Consider the following 25,819-nt stretch of genomic DNA (forward strand, 5'->3'; position numbering starts at 1 on the left):
AGGCTCGAGGTCCAGCGGGCTGGGAAGGGAGCCGGGGCCTACGCCCAGGCGCCTTCCCTGAGGCCCCGCTGCCACTGTCAGAACCTGTCACTACCCGAAACGCCCCCTTCCAGGCATGGGTGCCGGTAACGGGGCTTTGCAGAGTCTGGTGGGTGAGATTGGGCCCATCTTCATCTGTGGGTGGATCAGGGGGTGCGGCTCACGCCCCGCCGGGAGTATCAGGCGAGTGCACCCTCATCGGGCACGCCCCTCTCCTCTGTGGACAGCGCCCTCAGTCTCCACCACACTCCTCCGGCCCAATCCAATAAGCAAAGTGAGCCAAAACAAAAACAAACATTGATGGAATATATATTAATTAGTAGCTGAACTCTGCCAATCACTATGAGATACAAATTTTAGGACAATTATTGGCCTTTTAGGGATCACTAGTTAGGGAAGGGTGGAGGCCTATGGGTAAAGAACAGATTATAGTGTGATAAATGTTTTAATAGTGGTGTAAAAAACAGAAGGCACCTAGAAATGTCTAAGGGATATCTTCAGAGGAGTAGTGGCAGTTGAATAGAATTTTATCAAGGAGATGTAAAAAGTTAAATGGAATAAGCATTGCTAAGAGAGTCACTTAAAAGAGTCTGGAGGCTATTAGGGAAGTGGTACTCACATCTTGTACTTCAGTTCTCAGAGCTGCTATTAAGTTGCTAAATCTGTTGCTAAACTCAGCTCAAGGCCCAGCCATAAACATCTTGGAATAGTAACTGCTCCGTGAACATGTATGTGTGGACCTTAACTTCCTCCATTGTAGGAAGGTTTTTTTTTCCCTTTCGTCTCTTGCCTCCATATTGGAACTAACCAATCCCTGTAACCTACCTAGCAGTCCTTCATTTGCATGAAAAAATTACATTTTATAATTTTTGCCTTTATAAACCCTGCCTTTGTTCTCCCCAGAACAAGTTTGAATTGCTGCCTGAATCTGGGTCTCTCAGTTCTAAGTCTTTTTTTTAAGACCCCAAATAAACTTTAATTTATTTTATAGCTTCAAATCTTTATTGGTTAACATTACATACCATGAGTTGTGCTGTCCATTTTACATAATTATCTTAATCCTCAAAAACAATAATTTAAATAAGTAGTGATAACATTATTCCACTTTTCATATGAGGAAACAAGCTTGGAAAAGTTAATTAATTGGCCCAATATTCTAGAGCTGATGGATAGCATAAGATTTGAACCAGGCATGTTTGACTCTACTTATCTGTTACATTGTATTGGTAAAGAAAACACCAAGAAAGGAGAAGCAGCATGCACAAAGGAACAAACATCACAGAAAAGCTTCCTGGAACCACCCCTATCAAACATTGGCTTAGAAACTGCATCTCTTCCATTTGTTAGTGTTTACTTATAATAATAGATTGTCTAGTTTGATTACACATTTTTCTCTCTCTGACAGATGCTGTGGATTGCCCAGTCAGAATTTCCCAACTAAGGTGCTGTGAACAAAATAAGTTGTACTCTGATCTGAATTTCCTTGTTCTTGAAAAAGCTGAGCAGGGCTGAGGCAGCTGGAGCCTTCGGGAAAGCCATGGCTGCAAGCCTTTTGAGGTTATCCCAGTGAGTGGTGTGATGAATTACCATTTTCTATGTATACCACAGCATGTGCCAGAATGTACAAAGGGTTGGCAATTATCAGCCTATTCAATGGCCCAGGTATATTTGTAAGCCTGCTATATCTGCCAAAGCTCAGAAACCCTCTCTTAGAAGCCAAAAGTTTGTCAGGAGGTAGAGTCCATGCCCAGCTCCAGCTACAGAGAACAGATATCATCATCAAAGTGGTAATCCTATTCACTTTGCCCAGGATTAGTGTAGGCAGGGGCTCAGGGTGCAATTTTGGTCTTTGCTAGATCAAAGATAGTCCACTGGGAGCCTGTTGAAATGAATACAAAGATGAGAGTTCTTCTATTCCTTAACTATTATGAGGATGTTACCCTTGCAATTGCTGCAGCCATTGTAACTTAAGACAAGCTGACCTGAAGATAAAGCAGAAACGTTTAGGATGACACAATAGGAATATCAAAAAAACAAAAACAAAAAAAAACAGGTCTTCGGTGACATAACTGAGCCTCTGATTTAACCAGAAAGCACCATAGCTTATAGTATTTCTCTAATGAGCTCCTACAGAATAGAGACAAAATTATCTTGGTAGTCTTAGTACCTAGCACAATGTTGGGAACACAGTAGATGCTTGTTTACTAAAAGTGGGGAGGGCAGGAGAGCTCAGGAAAGTTCTGGGAACTGAAGTAAACTCTTTATATGTAGGTATGATTTGCTTTATTAAACCAGTTTGTCAACATCTGGATTTACCACAATTATGATAGAGATTTCATAATTTACAAAAGGATGTATTAATTTAACTGTTCCTTACTACATTTAAAATCCTTTTACACAACTCAGGAGCAACTGAGTCCATAAAAATCCTTGCTTTCTGTTGTACTACCAAAGAAATATTAGAAGTTGTGCAGATTCTTAAAAGAAGCTTCCCCTGATCTTCCCACACCTCTGTAGTAGTTTTAAGATTGCCATTAAGACCAAATAAAAATCGTTCTTAGATTTTCTATCTGGAGATAGAACTTTTTCAGCTTGAGGCCCCTTCACTGATATATTTTTTTGAGTGTCCTCTAGTCTAAAAAGTCTCCCTTTCACCTTTTTTGCACTCATAAGCTACCACACCGTTTCCACTTCTTTACTATCTAGCTTCTTGAAATAGAAGTCCCCATTTGTTCTTTCTACTTCCCCATTTCCTCAGCCTACTAGTGCCTGTCTCTCTTTCACCACCATCACCACTCTAGCACTTCACTGAAATCACTTTTTCAAAACCCTCTCCTAATGTCCTAATTATCAACACATGGCTTTCCCCACCCCCTTCTTCAACCTACTTAACCTTTCTGGCAGTTAATACAGTTAACCACTTCCTCTTTCTTAATGCTTAACCTAGTCTTCCACAAATCCATTGTCTCTTTGTTTTCTTCCTCCCTTCTGCTACTTCATAAACTTAACTAGTTCTTTTCTCAGTCTCTTCAGTGCAGGTTACTTAAAGCAGCACTGCTCAAAGTGGTCCTTGGACCCGTACAAATCTGCACACTGTGTTTGGTCCAGAAAGAGGTAAGTATAGAAATTAAGAGTAAATGTTTAGCAGCATTTATAGCAATTTAACATTTTGTCAATATTCAAGCACATAATCACTGGACAACTCTTATTAAACAGAGTATAGCACAATTCAGGTGTTCTCCAACTTGTGTGGTGAGTTGCAGGTAGCATGGCTATGTCCTTGTCACATGCAGTAAGACCACATTATAAGGAATGAAATTTCAAAGTTAATTTGTCAACTGGAACCCAAAATGAGTGAATATTTATTCACTTCTATAAAGTTATTTTATAATCATTTAAATTTTTAATTAAGCCTGGTGCTGAAATTCATAGCTAAATTAGGGAAGTAAAATTTGTATCATTTGTTTTTAATCATAAATTATGGACGGCAAAATAAGCTTCACTGCTCTGTTTTGTCAAGAAAAGACACTTGTTAGTAGTGAGTTAACAGTAGTAGTAGAAGTAAACAGGCAGGTCCCACAACCCCAGGCCCCCAGCCTCCCCGCAGGCTGCCCGCTGGGCCCCGGAGCACTACAGTGTCCCCCCCCCACCCAAGCGGTTGCCTGCGCAATGTCGCGCTGTACTCTCCTTTGGCTTCTCCCGGCTTCACCACCTTCCAGGAAAAAGCTGAGACCACTACGGGCCAGCAAAAGCCCAGGGTGCCAGAGGGAGAGCGAGGGCTGCCACCTCCCAGGCCCCGAGGCGCCCAGCAGGGAGAGGGGTCCACGAAGAGTAAGCCCCAACGACCGACCGCAGTCCCAGGAGGAGGAGGAAGCTGAGGCTGTGGCCTCGGTGTGGGGGAATCTGGCAGCAGCGGGAGACCAGAGAGCGGAGGTTGCCCTGAGGAGCGGTCAGGGAGCCCAGAACAGCCGCCGCCCGCCGGGGTGCCCAAGAGGGCGTGGGCGCCAAGTCGCCAGATCGGGAGGACGTCGCGCAGAACCAAGAGCCAGGCAAAGAGCGCCTACACTTCCAATTCTTGGAGCAAATATATGGCTATCACTGCAAGGACTACAACACTCGATGGGGAGGTGCCTATGTGTGGTGTGTATAGGGCACTAACAAGGTTTACTTTAAGCAGTCTTGCAGAACTTGTCAAAAGTCTTACAACCCTTACCTAGTGGAGGATATTACCTGTCAAAGTTGTAAACGGAGTTAGATGCTCCTTCTCAAACTCCACTACATTGACCCTAACCGGCCCCATCGCCAAAATTTGTATGGGAGATGCGAAGGCAAACACCTGTCCTGTGACAGCACTTTCAGCTTCCAATATGTCATTTAAATGAGTGTAAAAAGCCAGTTCTGCTGAACGTGGGCTAGTGGAGCAGACAAGTGAGCTTTTCTCAAGCAACTCCTCCTTTTGGCCTCTTTCCTGAAAGGCAGTGTTTTTGACAAAGCCTTTAAAATAGTAATGGTAGTAAACATATAATGACCAGAGACGTGATCCCAAAGAATTAAAGACCTCAGTGTTTGCAATAATTTTACTCAGAAGTATATTTGAGTGTATAGCCATAATTCATAGCAAAGTGCTAAAATTATGAACTGAGAAATGAAGTAATAAAGCCATCAAACTTAAGTGTCATTTACATATAAAATAAAAAGAAACTAATTTTGGGCTTCCAGTCAAGATGGCAATGTAGGCAGACATAGCTCGCCTCTTTACATATCCACATCACAATTACAGCTAAAATTTAGAACAACCATTGATCATAACCATCAGTAATCGTGTTGAATGGAAGTCTGACTAAAAAACCAAATTCATCAAAACTTATAGGAGGGGCACAGATGCCGAATGGACTGGTCTCTCACCTACATGTGGTGAATAAAAATTTGGGAGAGATATCTCAGGAGCAGGCAGGCCCAGCTCCACACTGGATCCCTCAGCCCAGGGTTCCAGTACCAGGATAATAAATCCCTACAACTTCTGGCTGCAAAACCCAGTGAGGATTCAATCCCTGGAAGAAACTGCTACAGCCTCAAGCAGTTCCTCTTAAGAACCCACACACAGACTCACCTACCCAGACTCACTTCCTCTGAGTTCCAGCACCAGGGTGGCAGCTTGAAGAGCACCAGTGGCACATTGGGAGAGGCTGAAGTGTCTGGCATCTAGGCTAGCAGAGGCCATTGTCCCTTTTCTGAGCCCTCCCACTGCAAAGCCAGGGAGCCAGCAGTCTGGTGCCATATTTGAGACTACATCACCTGGCTAACACCCACCTTGAAGATCCCCAGAGACTCTGCACCACCCAACTTACAGGCCCACCCAAGCTCCTTTTCCATATGAATGATGGTGTTGGCTCATGCTTCACGACTTCCTAAATACTATCAAACAAGCAACAGCTGGTCTCAGTGAGCTCCAGGCTGGGCACTAGCAGCAGCCAGTCTATATTCACAGCTTTGCTTCTCCTGGGAATCTCCAAGCATAGCACAAGTAGCAGCCATCTCAGATTGCTTTATAGCTCAGGAAGGGTGTCCCTGGGCAAAACACAGGTGGGAGCTGACCTTGACCTGCACTAACCAGGAAACCCCAGGGCCAGCACACATAGTGCACAGCTACAGACCAATTCAGAGCACTGCCACCCTGCCCCTGCACAGGTGATCCTCCACAGAGGGTGGAGATTGGTGATAAGTGGTCACAGCCAGTTGTCGAAGCTGGCTGGCCTGGGTAAATCCCTCCCACTGATATACCAACAGCAAACAAGGCTCAACTACAAGAGAAGGGTATACTCAGCCCACAAAAAGAGCACACTTCCAGTAGGCAGCTTGGCTGATAGGGAAGGCTGTGCCACTGGGCCCTACAGGATACCTACTATATGAGGCCAGAGTACCAAGACAGGGAGTCATAGCAGCTCTACATGATACATAGAAACAAACACAGGAAGGCTGCCAAAATGAGGAGACAAACATGCCCCAAATGAAAGAACAGATCAAAACTCTAGAAAAAGAACTAAACAAAATGGAGGTAAGCACTGTATCAGATGCAGAGCCAAACCACTGGTTATAAGGATGCTCAAGGAACATAGTGAGGAACTCAACAGCACAAAAATAATCTAATCAGAAATGAAGGTTACACAAATTAAAATAAAGAAAGAATTTACAGGGAAATGACCCAGATCCCGACCCGCAGCATCTGCTGTTGTGGCCGCAGTATACAAATACACACGGACTACAGAAATCCTGTGGAGGAAAGGGACAGCATGGCCATTCTCTAAGTGAGAGAGGGCGAGAGGGCTAGAGAGAGCCCAAGAGAAAGCCGGTCCCCGCCTGGACAGGCTTTTATTGTTTTTCTGGGCACATTACATGGAGGATGGTCCTCATTTACTATGCACAGGTTCACCATAGGTGATTACCTTTTAAGAATAACAAAGGACAGAATACTGCTAATTACTTCAAAGACAAGGATGTTACAGCTGGAGGGGGAAATTGCTCACCTTCCATACTTGGGTGGCTTAGCACAGACATTAGGAAGATGAAGATACTCAGTAAACATTTGCTGCCTCAATTCAGGGTGAAGGAGTTTTAGCAAGAACAAGTCTCATAGCAGTCAAGGTACAATGCAAGCCCAATTTCCCACTGGAGAACCTATCCATGGATGTGGGTCCTGCCTGCCAACCTCGCTCCCCACTGGCTTTTCCGAGTGGGGGCTGAGCCACATTTCCCACGCTTGGAACAGTTCCCCACAGGGAAACAAACAGTAGAGTGGATGAAGCCAGGAATCTAATCAATTTGAAACATAAGGAAGCAAAAAACAACCAGTCAAAACAAGAAGAAGAAAAAAGAATTAAAAAAAAAAAAAGAGGACAGTGTAAGCAGCCTTTGGGACAACTTCAAGCATTCCAACATTCACATCATAGAGAAAGAGCAAGAAATTGGAAATCTATTTGAAAAAAATAATGAAAAGAAAACTTCCCTAATTTGGTGAAGGAAATAGACATGCAAGTCCAGGAAGCACTGACAGTCCCAATCAAGTTACGCCCAAAGAGGACCACACCAAGATGCATCATAGTTAAAATGACAAGGGTTAAAGATAAAGAGAATCTTAAAGGCAGCAAGAGAAAAAGAGAGAATTATCTACAAAGGAGTTCCCATAAGTCAGCTGATTTGTCAAAAGAAAATTTGCAGGCAAGAAGGGCTGGGAAGAAGTATTCAAAGTCATGAAAAGCAAGAATCTACAACCTAGATTACTCTATCCAGCAAAGCTATCACTTAGAATGGAAGGGCAGATAAAGTGCTTCCCAGATAAGGTCAAGCTAAAGGAGTTCATCATCACCAAGCCCTCACTAAATGAAATGTTATAAAGACTTATTTAAGAAAAAGAAGAAGATCAAAACTATGAACAGTAAAATGACAACAAACTCACAACTATCAACAACTGAATCTAAAAACAAAAACAAAAACAAACTGAGCAAACAACTAGAACAGGAACAGAATCACAGAAATGGGGATCACATGGAGGGTTATTAGCAGGGAGGGTTGGGGGGTTGGGGGGAAATTACAGGGAATAAGAAGTATAATTGCTAGGTACAAAATAGGGGGAGGTTAAGAATAGTATAGGAAATGGAAAAGTCAAAGAACTTATATGGACCATCATGGACATGAACTAAGGGGCGGGTTGCGGAATGCTGGTGGAAGTTGGTGTGCAGGTTGGAAGGGGATAAAAGGGAGGAAAAACTGGGACAACTGTAATATCATAATCGGTAAAATATACTTTAAATAAAAAGATGTTCCCATGAGACTGAGACTGAACTGTGTTTAATATGGAGTAGTGGCAAGTTCATAGAAGAATTAATGAAGTGCATTTGCATGTAGAAAAAGGTCTCAAAGGATGAACAACAGTATGCAGACAGGTGTTTCTCTTCATTTTAATTTTATACATTATATTAAGGTTTGTACAATTCTATGTATGTTTTGTAATAAGAAAAAGCTATATAATTTTTCATTTATATATATATATATACAATCACTTGTGAGGTTCTTATATTACATATAAAGTTGTATAATATTAATTCATCAGAGATGCATATTATAATCATAATAGCAACCAACCTCTAAAAAAAGAAAGAAGATATAACTAAAAAGCAAACACTTAACATAACAAAGTTAGAGAGCCTATTTTAATATAAAAGAAAGTAGGCTGTAGAGCAAGGAGTTTTACCAGAGATGAAAAAGATATATTGATAAAAGGGTCACTCAAGAAGACAGAGCAATTTTAAATATTTATGTATCAAATTACAAAGCTTCAGAATTCGCAATGTAAGAATGGACAGAACAAAGGAAGGTATAGACAAATATCCAATTATAATAAAACATTACAGCACTCCTTTTGCAGGAATTGATAGGACAAGTAAAACAAAATAATTGAGAATTTTCCAGATTTTTTTTACTTCTAATTTCAATCTGCTAATTTAAAACAACACTCTGTTTGATTTCAACCATTTGAAATGTATTTAAACTTGTTTTATGGCCCCGTCTATGGTCTATCCTATGAACCTTCCATGTGTTTCGGAAAAGATGTACATTCTGCCATTGTTATGTGTAGCATTCTACAAATATCATAGATTAATTTTGTATACAGTGTGATTTAGGGGTTGAGGCTCTTTTTTTAATATAAATATTCAGTTGTTTCAGTGCTGTTTGCAAAAAAAGACATTCCTTCTTCATCAGATTGCCTTGGTACCTTTTACAAGTCAATTGATTTTAATGGTGTGGGCTATTAGTAAACTCTTTATTTTTGTTTTTGTTTTTTAATTATATTTTATTGATTATGTTGTTGTTTTCCCCCTTTGCTCCCCCTGCACCCAGCATCCTCCATTCCCTGAGGCAATCCCTCCACCATTGTTCATGTCCATGGATAATGCATATAAGTTCTTTGGCTACTCGATTTCCCATACTGTACTTTACATCCCCACAGCTCTTCTGTAACAACCAATTTGTACTTTTTAACCCCTCACCTCTTCACCCATTCCCCCAAATCCCCTTCTGTCTGGCAATCATCAAAATGTTCTCTGTATCCACAATCCTGTTTCTTTTATTCTTGTTTGCTTAGTTTGTTTTTTATATTCAATTGTTGATAGGTATATATTTTTGCCATTTTATTGTTCATAGTTTTGATCTTCTTTTTCTTAATTAAGTCCCTTTAGCATTTCATATAATGTTTTGGTGATGGTGAACTCCTTCAGATTTTTCTTGTCTGGGAGTTCTTTATCTGCCCTTCTAAACGATAGCTTTGCTGGTTAGAGCAATCTTAGGTGTAGGTAGCTGCTTTTCATGACTGAATATTTGTTTTCTTAATTGTTGCTCAGATACAGTTGTCTGCATTTTCCTCCCTCCACTCTCCCCTGTGCCACCCACCCCCAACTCCCACCCTCGACCCTATCCACTTTGGCTTTGTCCATGGGTCCTTTACACAAGTTCCTTGATGATCCTTCCCCTACTTTCCCCAATTATCCCTCTCCCCACTCCACTCTGATTATTGTCAGTTTGTTCTTTATTTCCATGTCTCTGGTTTTACTTGCTTATTTGTTTTGTTGATTAGGTTCCATTTATAGGTGAGATCATACGGTATTTGTCTTTCACCACGTGGCTTATTTCACTTAGCATAATGCTCTCCAGTTCCATCTATGCTGTCATGAAGGGTAGGAGCTCCTTCTTTCTTTCTGCTGTGTAGTATTCCATTGTGTAAATGTACCATAGTTTTTTGATCCACTCATTTACTGATGGGCACTTAGGTTGCTTCCAGCACTTGGCAATTGTAAGTTGTGCTGCTATGAACATTGGGGTGCATAGGTTCTTTTGAGTTGGTGTTTCAGGGCTCTTATGGTATAATCCCAGCAGTGCAATTGCCAGGTCAAAGGTAGTTCCATCTTTAGTTTTTTAAGGAAATTCCATACTGTTTTCACAGTGGCTGCACCAGCCTGCATTTCCACCAACAGTGAACTAGGGTTCCCTTTTCTCCACAAACTTCCCAGCACTTGCTGTTTGTTGATTTGATTATTATGGCCCTTCTGACCAGTGTCAAGTGGTAACTCGTTGTGGTTTTAATTTGCATCTCTCTGATGGCTAGTGATGCTGAGCACCTTTTCACATGTCTCTGGGCCCCTCTATATGTCCTCCTTGGAGAAGAGTCTGTTCAGGTCCTTTGCCCATTTTTTAATTGCTTTGTCTTCCTGGAGTGGAATTGTGTGAGTTCTTTATATATTTTGGAGATCAAACACTTGTCCGAGGTATCATTGGCAAATATATTTTCCCATACAGTTGGTTCTCTTTTCATTTTGCTGATGTTTTCTTTAGCCATGCAGAAGCTTTTTATTTTGATGAAGTCCCATTTGTTTATTCCTTCCTTTATGTCCTCTGCTCTAGGGGACATATAAGTGAAAATACTGCTGCATGAGATATCTGAAATTTCCCTCCGTGTTCTCCTCTAGGACTTTCATGGTGTCATGACATATATTTAAGTCTTTTATCCACCTTGAGTTTATTTTTATGTATGGTGTAACTTGGTGGTTCAGTTTCATTTTTTTGCATATAGCTGTCCAGATCTCCCAACACCATTTGTTAAAGAGACTATTTTTACTCCATTATGCTTTTGCCCCATTATTCAAATATTAATTGACCATAGAGACTTGGGTTTATTTCTGGCCTCTTTATTCTGTTCTAATGATCTATGTTTCTGTTCTTATGCCAGTACGAGACTGTTGTGATTACTGTGGCCTTGTAATATAGCGTGATGTCAGGTATGGTGATCCCTCCTACTTTGTTGTTCTTTCTCAAAATTGCTGAGGCTATTCAGTGTCGTTTATGGTTCCATATAAATTTTTGAAATGTTTGTACTACATCTGTGAAATATTTCACTGGTATTTTAATAGGGATTGTGTTGAATCTATAAATTGCTTTGGGTAGTATGGACATGTTGTTGATGTTAATTCTTCCAATCCATGAACACAGTATATACTCCCATTTATTTTTGTCTTCCTTAATTTCTTTCTTCAGTGATGTGTAGTTTTCTGAGTACAGGTCTTTTACCTCCTTGGTTAGGTTTATTCTTAGGTACTTCATTCTTCTTGGTACTGAATAGTTCTTGGCAATCCCTTCTAGCCTGCAAATATTCTTTTGAGAAATCAGTGGACAGTCTCATGGGAACTCCCCTCTAGGTAACTAACCTCTTCTCTTGCTGCTTTTAAGATACTCTCTTTATCTTTAACCAATGGCATTTTAATTATGATGTATCTTGGAATGGGCCTTTTTTCATCCATCTTGTTCGAGACTCTCTGTGCTTCCTGGGCTTGCATGTTTATTTCATTCACCAAAGTAGGGAAGTTTTCTTTCATTATTTTTTTTAATTTTAATTTTTTAAATATATTTATGATTATGCTATTAACAGTTTTCCCATTTCCCCCCCCTTCACACCACTCCATCCTGCCCACCCCCTCCCTCCACAATCCCTCCCTATAGTTCATGTCCATGGGTCATACTTATAAGTTCTTTGGCTTCTACATTTCCTACACTATTCTTACCCTCCCCCTGTCTATTTTCCACCTATCATTTATGCTACTTATTCTCTGTACCTTTCCCCCCTCTCCCCCTGCCACTCCCCTAGTGATAACTCTTCATGTAATCTCCATTACTGTGGTTCTGTTCCTGTTCTAGTTGTTTGCTTAGTTTGCTTTTGTTTTTGTTTTAGGTGTGGTTGTTAATAACTATAAGTTTGCTGTCATTTTTACTGTTCATATTTTTTATCTTCTTTTTCTTAGATAAATCCCTTTAACATTTCATATAATAAGGGCTTGGTGATGATGAACTACTTAACCTTATCTGAGAAGCACTTTTTCTGCCCTTCCATTCTAAATGATAGCTTTGCTGGATAGAGTAATCTTGGATGTAGGTCCTTGCCTTTCATGACTTTGAATACTTCTTTCCAGCCCCTGCTTGCCTGTAAGGTCTCCTTGGAGAAATCAGCTGTCAGTCTTATGGGAACTCCTTTGTAGGTAACTGTCTCCTTTTCTCTTGCTGCTTCTAAGATTCTCTTCCTCTATTTAATCTTAGATAATGTAATAATGATGTGCCTTGGTGTGTTCCTCCTTGGGTCCAGCTTCTTTGGGACTCTCTGAGCTTCCTGGACTTCCTGGAAGTCTATTTCCTTTGCCAGATTGGGGAAGTTGTCCTTCATTATTTGTTCAAATAAGTTTTCAATTTTTTGTTCTTCCTCTTCTCCTTCTGGCACCCCTATAATTCGGATGTTGGAACATTTCAAGATGTCCTGGAGGTTCGTAAGCCTCTCCTCATTTTTCTGAATTCTTGTTTCTTCATTCTTTTCTGGTTGGATGTTTCTTTCTTCCTTCTGGTCCACACCATTGATTTGAGTCCCAGTTTCCTTCGCATCACTATTGGCTCCCTGTACATTTTCCTTTGTTTCTCTTAGCACAGCCTTCATTTTTTCTAGTTTGCGACCAAATTCTTCCAATTCTGTGAGCATCCTAATTACCAGTGTTTTGAACTGTGCATCTGATAGGTTGGCTATCTGTTCGCTGCTTAGTTGAATTATTTCTGGAGCTTTGATCTGTTCTTTCATTTGGGCCATTTTTTTGTCTTGATGTGCCTGTTTTGTAAAGGGGCAGAGCCTTAGGTGTTCACCTAGGTGGGGTAATGCTGGTCGCTGCGCTGTGATGCTGTATGTGGGGGAGGGACTGAGAGGGAGCAATGGCACCTGTTCCACTCTCTGCTGGATTTCAGTCACTGCCTCTGCTACCCACAATCAAATTGGGCCCCTCTGGTGTTGATTTCTGTGTGCATGGGCTTGTGCATGCTCTAGGCCCCTGTGGGTCTCTCCAACGAACTCTCCTTGGTTGTTGGACTTCCATGTGGTTCGATTTTCTGTCAGTTGTGGTGTTTTCTGTTTTTAAATTATTGTGGTCCTTCTTTTGGTTGTGCAAGGAGGCACAGTGTGTCTACCTATGCCTCCATCTTATTTTTCTCTCTTCTTTCATTATTTTTTTTAAATAGATTTCCAATTTCTTGCTCTTTCTCTTGTCCTTCAGACACCCCTGTGATGTCAATGTTGGACTTCCTGAAGTTGTTCCAAAGGCTGCTTATTCCATTCTCATTTTTCTGGGGACTTTTTTTTTCTTCTTGTTGTTCTAATTGGTTGTTTGTTTCTTTCTTATGTTCCAAATCATTGATTTGATTCTCAGCTTCATCCACTCTACTATTGTTTCCCTGTAAGTTGTTCTTTACAATTTAAATTTCTTTAATTTAAATTCCAGTGCTGGCATATAAATGGACACATAGATCAATGGAAGAGAATAGAGAGCCCAGAAATAAACAAGCACATTTAAGAAGCTAAAGGTAGATTGTTCAATATATGGTATCGAGAAAATTGGACAGATATATGGAGAAAAATGAAACTAGACCACCTTCTTGTACCACACACAAGAATAAATTCAAAATGGATGAAAGATTTAAATCTTAGAGTCAAAACCATAAAAATCCTAGATGAAAACTTAGGCCATATAGTCTGGGACATTGCCTGTAGCTGCATTTTCTTCTGATATATCTCCTCAGGCAAGGGAGAGAAAAGAAAAAATAAATGCCTGAGACTACATCAAACTAAATAGTTTTGCATAGCAAAGGAAACCATTAACAAAATAAAAAGACAATCCACTTAATGGCAGAATATATTCACCAATAAATTTGGTAAAGGGTTAATATTCAAACTTTACAAAGAACTTATAATACTCAACACCAAAAAAAAAAATCCAATTAAAAATGGGCAAAGGACCTGAATAACCCAGTAATTTCTATGGAAAAGCCTGCTGGTATTTTTATTGTAATCTTAATCTATAAATATAGTATACTTCTCAATTTATTTAGTCCTTCTAAATTTTCTTTGAGTGGTATTTGTAGTCTTCAGTGTAGACTACAAATGTAGACTACAGTGTAGTCTTCAAATGTATCACTAAATATTTAAATTGTTTATGTAAATGCTATTGAGTTTATTTTCTATTTAGTTTTTGGTAGTACAGTTGACCCTTGAACAATGTGGGGATGAGGGGTGTGGACCACTTATTCAGTCAAAAATCCATATATAACGTTTGACTCCCCCAAAACTCAGCTACGAATAAACCTACTGTTGATCAGAAGCCTTAACAATAATAAACAGTTAATTAACACATTATTTTGTATGCTATATGTATTATATACTGTATCTTACAATAAAATAATCTAGAGAAAAGAAAATGTTATTAAGGAATTCATAATGAGGAGAAACTATTTATTTAAAGATCCACACATAAGTGGACCTAAACAGTCAAGCCCATGTTGTTCAAGGGCCAACTGTATATAAAAATACAGTTGGCTTTGTATATTGCCCATGTGTGCTGCAGCCTTGCTAAATTCACTAATATCTTCTGTGTACACCATAATATTATTTTGGAATAAAAACAGTTTTATTTTTCCCTTTATGGCTTTTATTTCATTTTCTTCCTTTATTATACTGACTAGGGCTTCAGGTACAATGTTTAACAGGAGTCGTGTGGGTTGACACAGTTCTTTGCTCCTGAATCTATTGTAAAAACAATACACTTTTTCTTTAGCTTTATTGGTATAGTGAATGACATTGACTAATTTTTTTGAGAATTATTTTTATGGAGCTATAATTATCATACTATAACATTTATCCTTTTAAAGAGTACAGTTCAGCCCTGGCTGGTGTGGCTCAGTGGACTGAGTGCCAGCTGTGAACCAAAGGGTCACAGGTTGGATTCCCAGTCAAGGCACATGCCTGGGTTGCAGGCCAGGTCCCCAGTAGGGGACATACAAGAGGCAACCACACACTGATATTTCTCTCCCTCTCTTTCTCCCTCCCTTCCCCTCTGTCTAAAAATAAATAAAATCTTTATTAAAAAAAGAGTACAGTTCAGTGGTTTTAGTATTTTCACAGAATTGTAAACTATTGCCACTGTAAAATTCCAGAAGATTTTTTCTTTCCAAAAAGAAATTCTCTACCTACTAGCAGTTTCTATTCCTTCATCACTCAGCCTCTTACACCTACTAATCTACTTCCTATATCTATGCATTGGTATCTTCCAGATATTTCATATAAATTAAATCATACAACATGTTTTCAAGATTCATCCATCTTGCAGCATGAATCAGTACTCATTCCTTTATATGGCTGAATAATATTGCACTGAATGGAAATACCACATTTTATTTATCTATTCATTAGTTCATGCACATTTCATTGTTTCTACTTTTGTTTCCCACTTTAGAAGTAATGATGCCATGAACATTCATGTACAAGGTTTGTGTGGATACATGTTTTCAAATATATGGTTATATAATTAGGAATGGAATTGTTAGAACTTTACAAGGATTTGCCAAACAGTTTTGCAGAGTAGCTGCACCATTTTACATTTCCACTAGATATATATGAGGGTTTTAGTTTCTCCACATCCTCATCAACATTTACCATTGACTTTCTTTTTTATTTAACCATCCAAATGTGAAATGGTGTCTGGTTTGATTTGTATTTTCTTAAGAAGTAATGATGTTGAGAATCTTTTCATGAGCATTTTATCCATTTGCATATCTTCTTTAGAGAAATTTCTATGAAAATTTTTTGCTCATGTTAAAATTGGGTTATTATTCTTTTTATTATTGAATTATAAGTGTTCTTTTTCTTTCTTTTTTTTAATTTTTATTGTTGTTCAATTACACTTGTATGCCTTTTCTCCCCATCCTCCACCCCACCCCAGCTGAACACACCTCCCTCCCCCACCTCTACCCTCCCCCTTGGTTTTGTCCATGTGTCCTTTATAGTAGTTCCTGTAATCCCCTCTTCCCACTGCCCCCCGCCCCCCCGGTATTGTTAGATTGTTCTTAACTTCAATGTCTCTGGTTATATTTTGTTTCCTTTTTTTTTCTATTTATTATGTTCCAGTTAAAGGTGAGATCATATGGTATTTGTCCCTCACTGCCTGGCTTATTTCACTTAGCATAATACTCTCCAGTTTCATCAATGCTGTTGCAAAGGGTATAAGCTCCTTCTTTCTCTCAGCTGTGTAGAATTCCATTGTGTAAATATACCATAGTTTTTGGATCCACTCATTTGCTGATGGGCACTTAACTTGCTTCCAATACTTGGCTATTGTAAGTTGTGCTGCTATGAACATTGGGGTGCACAGGTTCTTTTGGATTGGTGTTTCAGGGTTCTTAGGATATAATCCCAGTAGCGGAATTGCTGGGTGAAAGGGCAGTTCCATTTTTAGTTTTCTGAGGAAATTCCATACTGTTTTCCACAGTGGCCTCACCAGTCTGCGTTCCCACCAACAGTGCACTAGGGTTCCCTTTTCTCCGCATCCTTTCCAACATTTGTTTGTGGATTTGTTTATGTTGGCCACCCTGACTGGTGTGAGATGGTACCTCATCATGGTTTTAATTTGCATCTCTCTGATGGCTAGTGACGCTGAGCATCCTTTCACATGTCTCTGGGCCCTCTGCATGTCTTGCTTGGAGAAGTGTCTGTTTAAGTCCTTTGCCCATTTTTTAATTGGGTTGTTTGTCTTCCTGGAGTAGAGTCGTGTGAGTTCTTTATATATTTTGGAGATCAGGCCCTTGTCTGAGGTACCTTTAGCAAATATGTTTTCCCATACTGTTGGTTCTCCTTGTACTTTGGCGCTCTATTCTTTAGCCATGCAGAAGCTTTTTATTTTGATGAGGTCCCATTTGTTTATTCTTTCCTTTATCTCCCTTGTTTTAGGGGACATGTCTGTGAGGATGTTGCTGTGTGGAATGTCTGAGATTTTCCTGCCAATGTTTTCCTGGAGGACTTTTATGGTGTCACGACTTATATTTCAGTCTTTTATCCATCTTGAGTTTATTTTTGTGTATGGCGTAAGTTGGTGATCGAGTTTCATTTTTTTGCATGTAGCTGTCCAGATCTCCCAACACCATCTGTTGAAGAGGCTGTTTTTGCTCCATTTTATGCTTCTGCCTCCTTTGTCAAATATTAATTGACCGTATAGACTTGAGTTTATTTCTGGGCTCTCTGTTCTCTTCCATTGTTCTATATGCCTGTTTTCATGCCAGTACCAGGCTGTTTTGATTACCGTGGCCTTGTAATACAGTTTGATATCAGGTATTGTGATCCCTCCTGCTTTGTTCTTCTTTCTCAAAATTGCTGCAGCTATTCAGGTTGTTTATGGTTCCATATAAATTTCTGAAATGTTTGTTCTATATCTGTGAAATATGTCATGGGGACTCTAATAGGGATTGCATTGAATCTATAAATTGCTTTGGGTAGTATGGCCATTTTGATGATGTTAATTCTTCCAATCCATGAGCATGGTACGTGCTTCCATTTCTTTGTGTCTTCCTTAATTACTTTCTTCAGTGTTGTGTAGTTTTCTGAGTACAGGTCTTTTACCTCCTTGGTTAGGTTTATTCCTAGGTACTTTATTTTTCTTGTTGCTATATCAAATGGGATTTTTTTCCTGATTTCTGTTTCTGCAGTTTCATTGTTGGTGTACAGGAATGCCTTTGATTTCTAAGTATTGACTTTGTATCCAGCTGTTTTGCTAAATTCATTTATTAGGTCGAGTAATTTTTTGGTGGAGTCTATAGGATTTTCCATGTACACTATCATTTCATCTGCAAACAGTGACAGTTTCATTTCCTCCATTCCAATTTGGATGCCTTTAATTGCTTTTTCTTGTCTGATTGCTGTGGCTAGGACTTCCAATCCTATGTTGAACAGGAGTGGTGAGAGAGGGCATCCTTGTCTTGTTCCTGATCTTAGTGGGAAAGCTCTAAGTTTTTATCCACTGAGTATGATGTTGGCTGTAGGTCTCTCATATATAGTCTTTATGATGTTGAGGAATGATCCCTCTATTTCCACTTTGCTGAGTGATTTTATCAGAAATGGATGCTGTATTGTATCAAATGCTTTTTGCGCATCTATTGACAAGATCATGTGATTTTTGTCTTTGCAGTTATTGATGTGATGTATTATATTTATTGATTTGCGAATATTGTACCATCCTTGCATCCCTGGGATGAATCCCACTTGGTCATGGTGTATGATCTATTTAATGTATTGCTGGATGCGGTTTGCTAATATTTTGTTGAGAATTTTTGCATCTATGTTCATCAGCGATATTGACCTGAAGTTTTCTTTCTTCGTTGTGTCTTTATCTGGTTTGGGGATTTGGATGTTGCTGGCTTCATAAAAAGAGTTTGGGAGTCTTCCATCAGTTTGGATTTTTTCAAATAGTCTGTGAAGGATAGGGGTTAGCTCTTCCTTAATTGCATTGTAGAATTCTCCTGGGAAACCATCTGGTCCAGGGCTCTTGTGTGTTGGGAGTTTTTTGATGACTGCTTCAATTTCGTCTGCTGTTATTGGTCTGTTCAGGTTTTCTGCGTCTTCTTCATCAGTTTTGGAAGATTATATTTTTCTAGAAATGTGTCCATTTCATCTAGATTTTCAAATTTCTTGGCATACAGTTCTTCGTAGTAATTTCTTACAATCCTTTGTATTTCTGTAGTCTCAGTTTTAATCTCTCCTCTTTCATTTCTAATTGTGTTTATTTGGATCCTCTCTCTTTTCTTCTTGATGAGCCTACTTAAAGGCTTGTCGATTTTGTTTATCTTTTCAAAGAACCAGCTCCTGGATTCATTGATCCTTAGAATTGTGCTTTTAGTCTCTATGTCATTTAACTCTGCTCTGATCTTGGTTATTTCCTTCCTTCTGCTTGCTCTGGGCTGTCTTTGTTGTTGTTCCTCGAGTTCTTGTACGCGTAGGGTTAGGTTGTTTGTTTGAAATGTTCCTATCTTTTTAAGGTAGGCCTGTATTGCTATGAACTTCCCTCTCAGGACTGCCTTTGCTGTGTCCCATATGTTTTGGGTTGTTGTGAGTTCATTTTCATTTGTTTCCAGAAAGTTTTTGATTTCTTTCCTAATCTCGTTCTTGACCCATTCATTGTTTAATAGCATGCTATTCAGACTCCATGATTTTGCGTGTTTTGGGTATTTTCCTTTGGGGTTGGTTTCTAGTTTCAGTCTCTTGTTGTCCCAGAAAATACTTGGTATTATTTCAATGTTCTTGAATTTGTTGAGGCTTGCTTTGTGTCCTATCATGTGGTCTATCTTTGAAAAAGTTCCATGTACACTTGAAGAGAATGTGTATTTTGCTTCTTTGGAATGAAAAGCTCTATATATATCAGTTAAGTCCATTTCATCAAGGGTATTGTTAAGTAACACAACATCCTTGTTGATATTATGTTTGGAAGACCTGTCCATTTTTGATACTGGGGTGTTAAAGTCCCCTACTATGATTGTGTTGCTGTCAATATCTTTCTTGAAATCCTCCAAGATTTTCTTTATGTATTTGGGTGCTCCTATGTTGGGTGCATATATATTTACAATGTTTATGCCTTCTTGGTGGATTCTTCCTTTGAGTATTATGAAGTGACCTTCTGGGTCTCTCTTTATGGCCCTTCTTTGGAAGTCTATTTTGTCTGATATGAGTATTGCTACCCGCACTTTTTTTTCCTGTCAGTTTGCTTGGAAAATTTGTTTCCAGCCCTTCACTTTCAATCTCTGTAGGTCTTTTGTCCTGAGATGAGTCTCTTGTAGGCAGCATATGTGTGGGTCATGTTTTCTTATCCATTCAGCTATTCTGTGTCTTTTGATTGGATCATTTAATCCATTTATGTTTAAGGTTATTATCGAGAGGTAGTTATTCATTGCCATTTTTTCCTATCTGTGTTCCTCTGTCTTTCTCTTTTCCTTCCTTTCCTTAAAGCAGTCCCTTTAGCATCTCTTGCAGAGCTGGTTTGGTGGAAGTGTATTCTTTTAGAGTTCTTTTGTCTGGGAAACTCTTTATTTGGCCTTCTATCTCGATTGAGAGCCTTTCTGGGTAAAGTAGTCTTGGTTGCAGGCCTCTGGTTCTCATTACTTGGAATATTTTTTGCCACTCTCTTCTGGCTTGGAGCGTTTCCATTGAGAAGTCAGTTGCTAACCTTATTGGGGCTCCCTTGTATGTTACTTCCTTTTTCTCCTTTGCTGCCTTTAAGATCCTCTCTTTGTTTTGGAGATTTGCCATTTTAATTATGGTGTGTCTTGCAGTGGGTCTCTTTGGGTTCCTCTTGCTTGGGACTCTCTCAGTTTCCTGTATTTGGGTGACTTTTTCTCTCCTCAGATAAGGGAAATTTTCCATCATTTTTTTTTCAAACAGGTTTTCTATCCCTTCCTCTTCTTCTTCTCCTTCTGGTATTCCTATTATATGGATATTGTTATGTTTATGTTGTCCTGCATTTCCCTTAATCCCTCTTCATTCTTTCTGAGACTCTTTTCCTTTTCTTGCTCTTTCTGGGTGTTTTTTTCTACTTTGTCTTCCAGTTCGCTGATCCAATCCTCTGCTTCATCAAGTCTGCTTTTCATTCCTTCTACTGTGTTCTTCAATTCAGAAATTGTATTCTTCATTTCCTCTTGGCCCTTGTTGATAGTTTCTATTTCCTTTTTCATGTTGATATAGTTTGCAGTGAGTTCATTGTAGTTTTCCTGTAGTTTCTGGTAGTTCTCTGTGAGCTCAGAGAGCTCAGTGAGGTTCCTGATGACCATTGCTTTGAACTCAGTATCTGATAGTTGACTTGCCTCTTTTTCAGTTAGCATTCTTTCTGAGGCTTCCTCCTTTCCTTTCATTTGGGAATTGTTTCTTTGTCTTCACAGTTTGTGAGACTCTTCTTGTTAGCCTCTGCTTCTTAAATTGATGTATTCTTACTCCCTGGGTTTATGGTATGAACTTCTATGGTAGAATGCCAATGGGATTCAGTGGTGCTGTCTCCTTAATCTTCTGTCCTCACTGGTCTTGAGCTGACGTTTATGGGTGTAACACAGTCTTACTCTGATCTTTTCAGCACTCCAGGTTTTGTTGTCTCACCTGTAGGAAAAAAAGGAATGGTGGGGGGGGGGGGGAAAGAAGGGACGGGGGGGAAAAGGGAATAGAAAAGGAAAGGAAGGAAGGGAGTAGGAATAAAGAAAGATCAGATGCAAGATAAGAAGGAATTTTTTAACAAAAATTAAACCAAAAGAATAAATAAAAGAAGGCAGGAAGAAGGAATAAAAAAGGTAAAGGATGGAAGGAAGAAGGAATAAAAAAAGAAATAAGGACAGAAAGGAAGAAGGAATTCAGGGGGAAAGAAGGAAAGAAAAAAGAAAAAATAAAGAAAGAAAAAAAAGATCTTCTGCAGGCTTTAAACTGATCAGGTTAGTTCTGCTGGTCATTCTGTTTGTGGAACGGGAGGGGGTGGTTAGAAGGATTGGTTTCACTTTTCTCCCTTCCTGAGCCACACTGTTCGCTGTTGTTCAGCCTTCAGTCTAGTTCCTCCGGGTCCTTCTGCTCCCCACTAGGCCTTTAGTTCACCAGCTGTGCTGTCCTTGAGTTGCACCAATTAGGGCAACTCACATTCCACCTTCTTGCTCTTTGCTGTCTTAGGTGCTAGGGTCTCTCCGTGCTGCTGTGGGTTAGTTCAGCCCCCTACTGGGTCTGGTCTTTCAGGGGAATGCAGTCTTCCCTAGCCCTGCAGCTCCCCTCTGCTGGGCATTCTGCCTTCCTCCTAGAGAGCCAGTAGGCCCTGCAGAGTTCTGTGCGCAGGGGCTAAGTAGGAGTTTTTCAGAACCAGTGCTTTTGGCTGTGGTCGCCTGCTGGCAGCCAGGCTGTTGACCGGGTTATGTGGCTGATCTCCGCTTTGGACTTGGTTGGTTGCCAAGCCCCTGCTTTGGGTCTGTGTGCAGGGGCAGCCAGCCACTGATCCGGTTGCACGCTTACCCAGGAGCTTTTTGTCTGTGCTCCCAGGCAGCTGGGCGCTTATCAGGGCGCCCGCCCACCCGGGATTTCAGGTGTGGGCCCCAGGCCACTGATTGGGGTACGCACCCACTGGGGCACTTTGGGTCTGGCACTCAGGCAGCTGGGCCACTTTTCAGGGCTCTCGCTCACCCGGGGTTTCAGGTGTGGGCCCCTAGTTCGCTAATCTGGGTGCAGGCCAGCCGGGATTCAGGTGGGTGCTAGGGCTGCTTTTCCCGGTTCACAGTCCAGGGGCTGAGGGGGGAGGGGCACCAGAGGCTGAGGCTGCTGCAGAGAGTTCTCTAACTAGCTACTATGTGCCTCTATTTTCTTTTCCTTGTTGAGAAATTCTTCCTATTCAAGTCCCCCTGGTCCAAACAAGCACTTGGCTTCTCACACAGCCCAGCCTGGCTCTCTCCCAAGAATCCTGCAGCAGACCCTGCGCCTGGGCCGGGGCTTCAGTCGCCCTGGTCCCGGTGCGTCTCCGGGAATCTTATTGTCCTTAAGCACTCTTCTTACTGTCTGATCTTTCAATGTCCTCTGTCTTTGGTCTCCGATCTTCATATATGCTGGAATACTGTTGGCTGTTCGCTCTGCTCCTCAGATCAGCTAGGTATTTCACTGGCATTAAGGGGAAGTGGACTCTGCTCCCACCTATCTCGCCGCCATCTTGGCCGCCCCAGTATAAGTGTTCTTTATATGTTCTAGATACAAGTCCCTTACCAGATATATGATTTGCAAATATTTTTCCCATTCTGTGAATTGTCACTTTTCTTGATTGTGTTCATTAAAGCACAAAAGGTTAATTTTAATCAAGCCCAATTTATCTATTTTTTGTTTCCTTGAACATGCAAAGCTAATCTATGATGAAAGAAATTGAACCAGTGATCACCTCTGAAAATTGAGGGCTGGCATTGACTTGGAAAGGGCACAAGACAACTTTGTGCAGTGATGGATATGTTCTCTATCTTGATGAGCTATGGATTACAAAGGTATATATATTGGTCAAAACACTTTGAACTGCACATATAAGATCTGTGCTTATGTGAGCCTTAATTTTAAAAAATAAACAAAACAAAGGACAAGGGCAATACTTGCTTGGTAAACAGTAGGCATATGTCTCAAGCCAAATTACCTCAACTTGTTTGCAAAGATAAAGAGAAATACAGAATCCCTCCATGTGAAGTCTGTAAGAACATAAAGTTCCAGGGAAAAGACACCTTCTAATTGGTTCTGCTCTCTCAGCTGAGCTTTATTGACTCAATCTACCCAAAGAATATCATTCCACCCAATGAATGCTGTGAACTCTATATACCATACTTTATCAACAAATAGTAATATGACCCACACACAAACAAGGCTGCTAAAATGTTATCATACTCATCATGTAGTTACTTCAAACAGGATTTGGCTTTCACCAATTATCAGAGATAATGCTTAATTCAAAGTAATATTTGTTGTGGTACTCTGCCAAGAAATATTGACAGATTAAATTATCAAAACATCTATGGACTCAAAACTCTCAAGGACATCAAAAACAAGAAAAGTCTGAGAAAACATTGCAGTCTAAGCAGCCTCAGTAGAAATGACTAAATGTAATTTGGTATCCTGGATGGGATCTTGGAACAGAAAAAGGACATTAGGTTAAATAAGAACTCAGGAAATCTGAATAAAGTATGGACTTTATTAATAATAATTTGTCAGTATTGTTTCATTATTTGTAACAAATGTTCTATACTAATGTATGATGTTTATTTTATTTTTTATTGTTGTTCAAGCATGTTAATAATAGGGAGAATTTGTGCCAGGGATGAGAGGATATACAGAAACTCTCTGTACTAGTTTCTTAATATTTCTGTAAACATGAAGCCACTTTAAATATAAAACCTATTTTATAAAAAAGACCTATGTGAGCAAGCTGTTTATATTATGGTAGGATCTAGGAAGCAAGCACTGTGAAACACAACTATTAAAGGACTAAGAGAGGACAGATTAAAATATGGGATGGGAAGAAAAGGGGCAGCACCCCAGAAATACAATGGGTGGTTTTAAATGTTTCTGTAACTGTCTTCAGAAGTTCCTTTCCTCCATATAGTTGCTTCAAATATAATCAGTGTTAACAATCTCTCCTCTAGCAGCTGCTGTTGTTTCTATTTTCACTCCGACAATCTGGATATGGGACATCTGCAAATTCCTCCACAGAAATTACTAGCATAAAATATTAATGAAAAATGTAGTTGTTTCTGTTGATTTTCTAGGGGAAATGGTGAAGGCTTTTATGTTGAACGTGACCTACAATTTTTATTTATCCCTTAAATTGGATGTTTATAAGGATATTATTGAGAAAGTTAGGGAAATTTGAATATATACTGAATATTATACATTGTACTGTATCAAGTTTAAGTTCCTGAGTGGGACAATTGTACTGTGGTCATATAGGAGAATGCCCTTGTTCTTAAGAGACACATGCTAAAGTATTTAGTGGTGAAGTTTCATGTCTACAATTTTCAAATAATTCAGAAAATAATATACATATACACATTTCTCTCTGTATCTACATTTTTACCTGCTTATGTATATACAAAATGTAACTACACATCTATTTATAAAGTGTACACACTCAGCGGAGAGGATGTGGCTGGCGGGTATGGTAAGGGCAAGTGTGGCCTCTCCCTCTTTGTGCATTGGGACATCCAGATATTGCCCAGACTGAGGCACCAAGAAAATCTGGACTTCACAGCATGTCTTTGACCACCTTAGGGAAACTGTTACAATGGCTGCAATGTAGACATATGTACACTTTAGGAACCAAAGTGTGGTTGGAGTTGACATACAAAACAAATACATATAAATCACTCTGGAAAGTTGCACAGCCATAGACTTCCAACCACAGAGTAGTGACTGCTTTCCACTGTGAAATCTCTTATTAGTGCAGCAAGAACCAAAGCATATGTGTAAGAATATCCTCCTGTAGAGAAACAATACAACGTAAATCTAGTATTGCATTTACAGATACGATTTCAATAAATGAGAGACTTATATACCAACCACATCCTCAGGACCCAGAAAAACTTTTGACTCTAGAATTCATAATCACTGTAAAAGAAATTAGTCTCAGTAGTTACCTCCAAGGCTGAGAAGCAATAGATTGGGTAATACAAACATAAATTAAATGCTGAGATTGAAGAATTGACAGCTTCAGGAAGAGGGAGCATAAGCAGCAGCAGCATTTGTAGAGAAATAATGATGAAAGTTGGTATACAACACCCAGTCCCCAAGGTCTCTACTAGCTGGCAATATATTTATATGTTATGTTAAAAATACAACTATATTTTAGGTAGAATTTTTAAAATAAGCTGAAGAAAGGCTGTGCCACACTTTTGATCAAAACAAAAAGGTGCGATGGTTAGGGGGAAGATGGCGGCGAGATAGGTGGGAACAGAGTCCACTTCCCTGCGGCACCAGTAAAACACCTAGCTAATCTGAGGAACAGAGTGAACAGCCCACGGTATTCCAGCATATATGAAGATCGGAGACCAAAGATAGAGGACATTGAAAGATCTGATGGTACGAAGAGTGCTTAAGGACAATAAGGTCCCTGGGACCTGCGCGGGGACCAGGGCAGCTGAAGCCCCAGCCTCGGCGCAGGGTCTGCTGCAGGATACTTGGGAGAGAACCAGGCTGGGCTGTGTGAGCAGCCAGGTGCTTGTTTAAACCAGGGGGGGGGGAGGGGGGGGAGGCTTGAATAGGAAGAATTTCTCAAAAAGAAAAAGAAAATAGAGGCACTCAGCGGCTAGTTAGAGAACTCTCAGCAGCAGCCGTGGCCTCTGGAGCCCCTCCCCCCTCAGC

General features: G+C 40.0%; 1 pseudogene; it reads left to right on the forward strand.

Annotated features, from left to right (window-relative positions):
- Positions 1 to 3,708: 3,708 nt before the first annotated feature.
- LOC112311575 (PRELI domain containing protein 3B pseudogene) lies at positions 3,709 to 25,214 on the forward strand (annotated as a pseudogene).
- The last annotated feature ends 605 nt before the right edge of the window (positions 25,215 to 25,819 follow it).

The sequence above is a fragment of the Desmodus rotundus genome, chromosome 13 (genome assembly GCF_022682495.2).
Source record: "Desmodus rotundus isolate HL8 chromosome 13, HLdesRot8A.1, whole genome shotgun sequence".
In the NCBI taxonomy this organism is placed as follows: domain Eukaryota; kingdom Metazoa; phylum Chordata; class Mammalia; order Chiroptera; family Phyllostomidae; genus Desmodus; species Desmodus rotundus.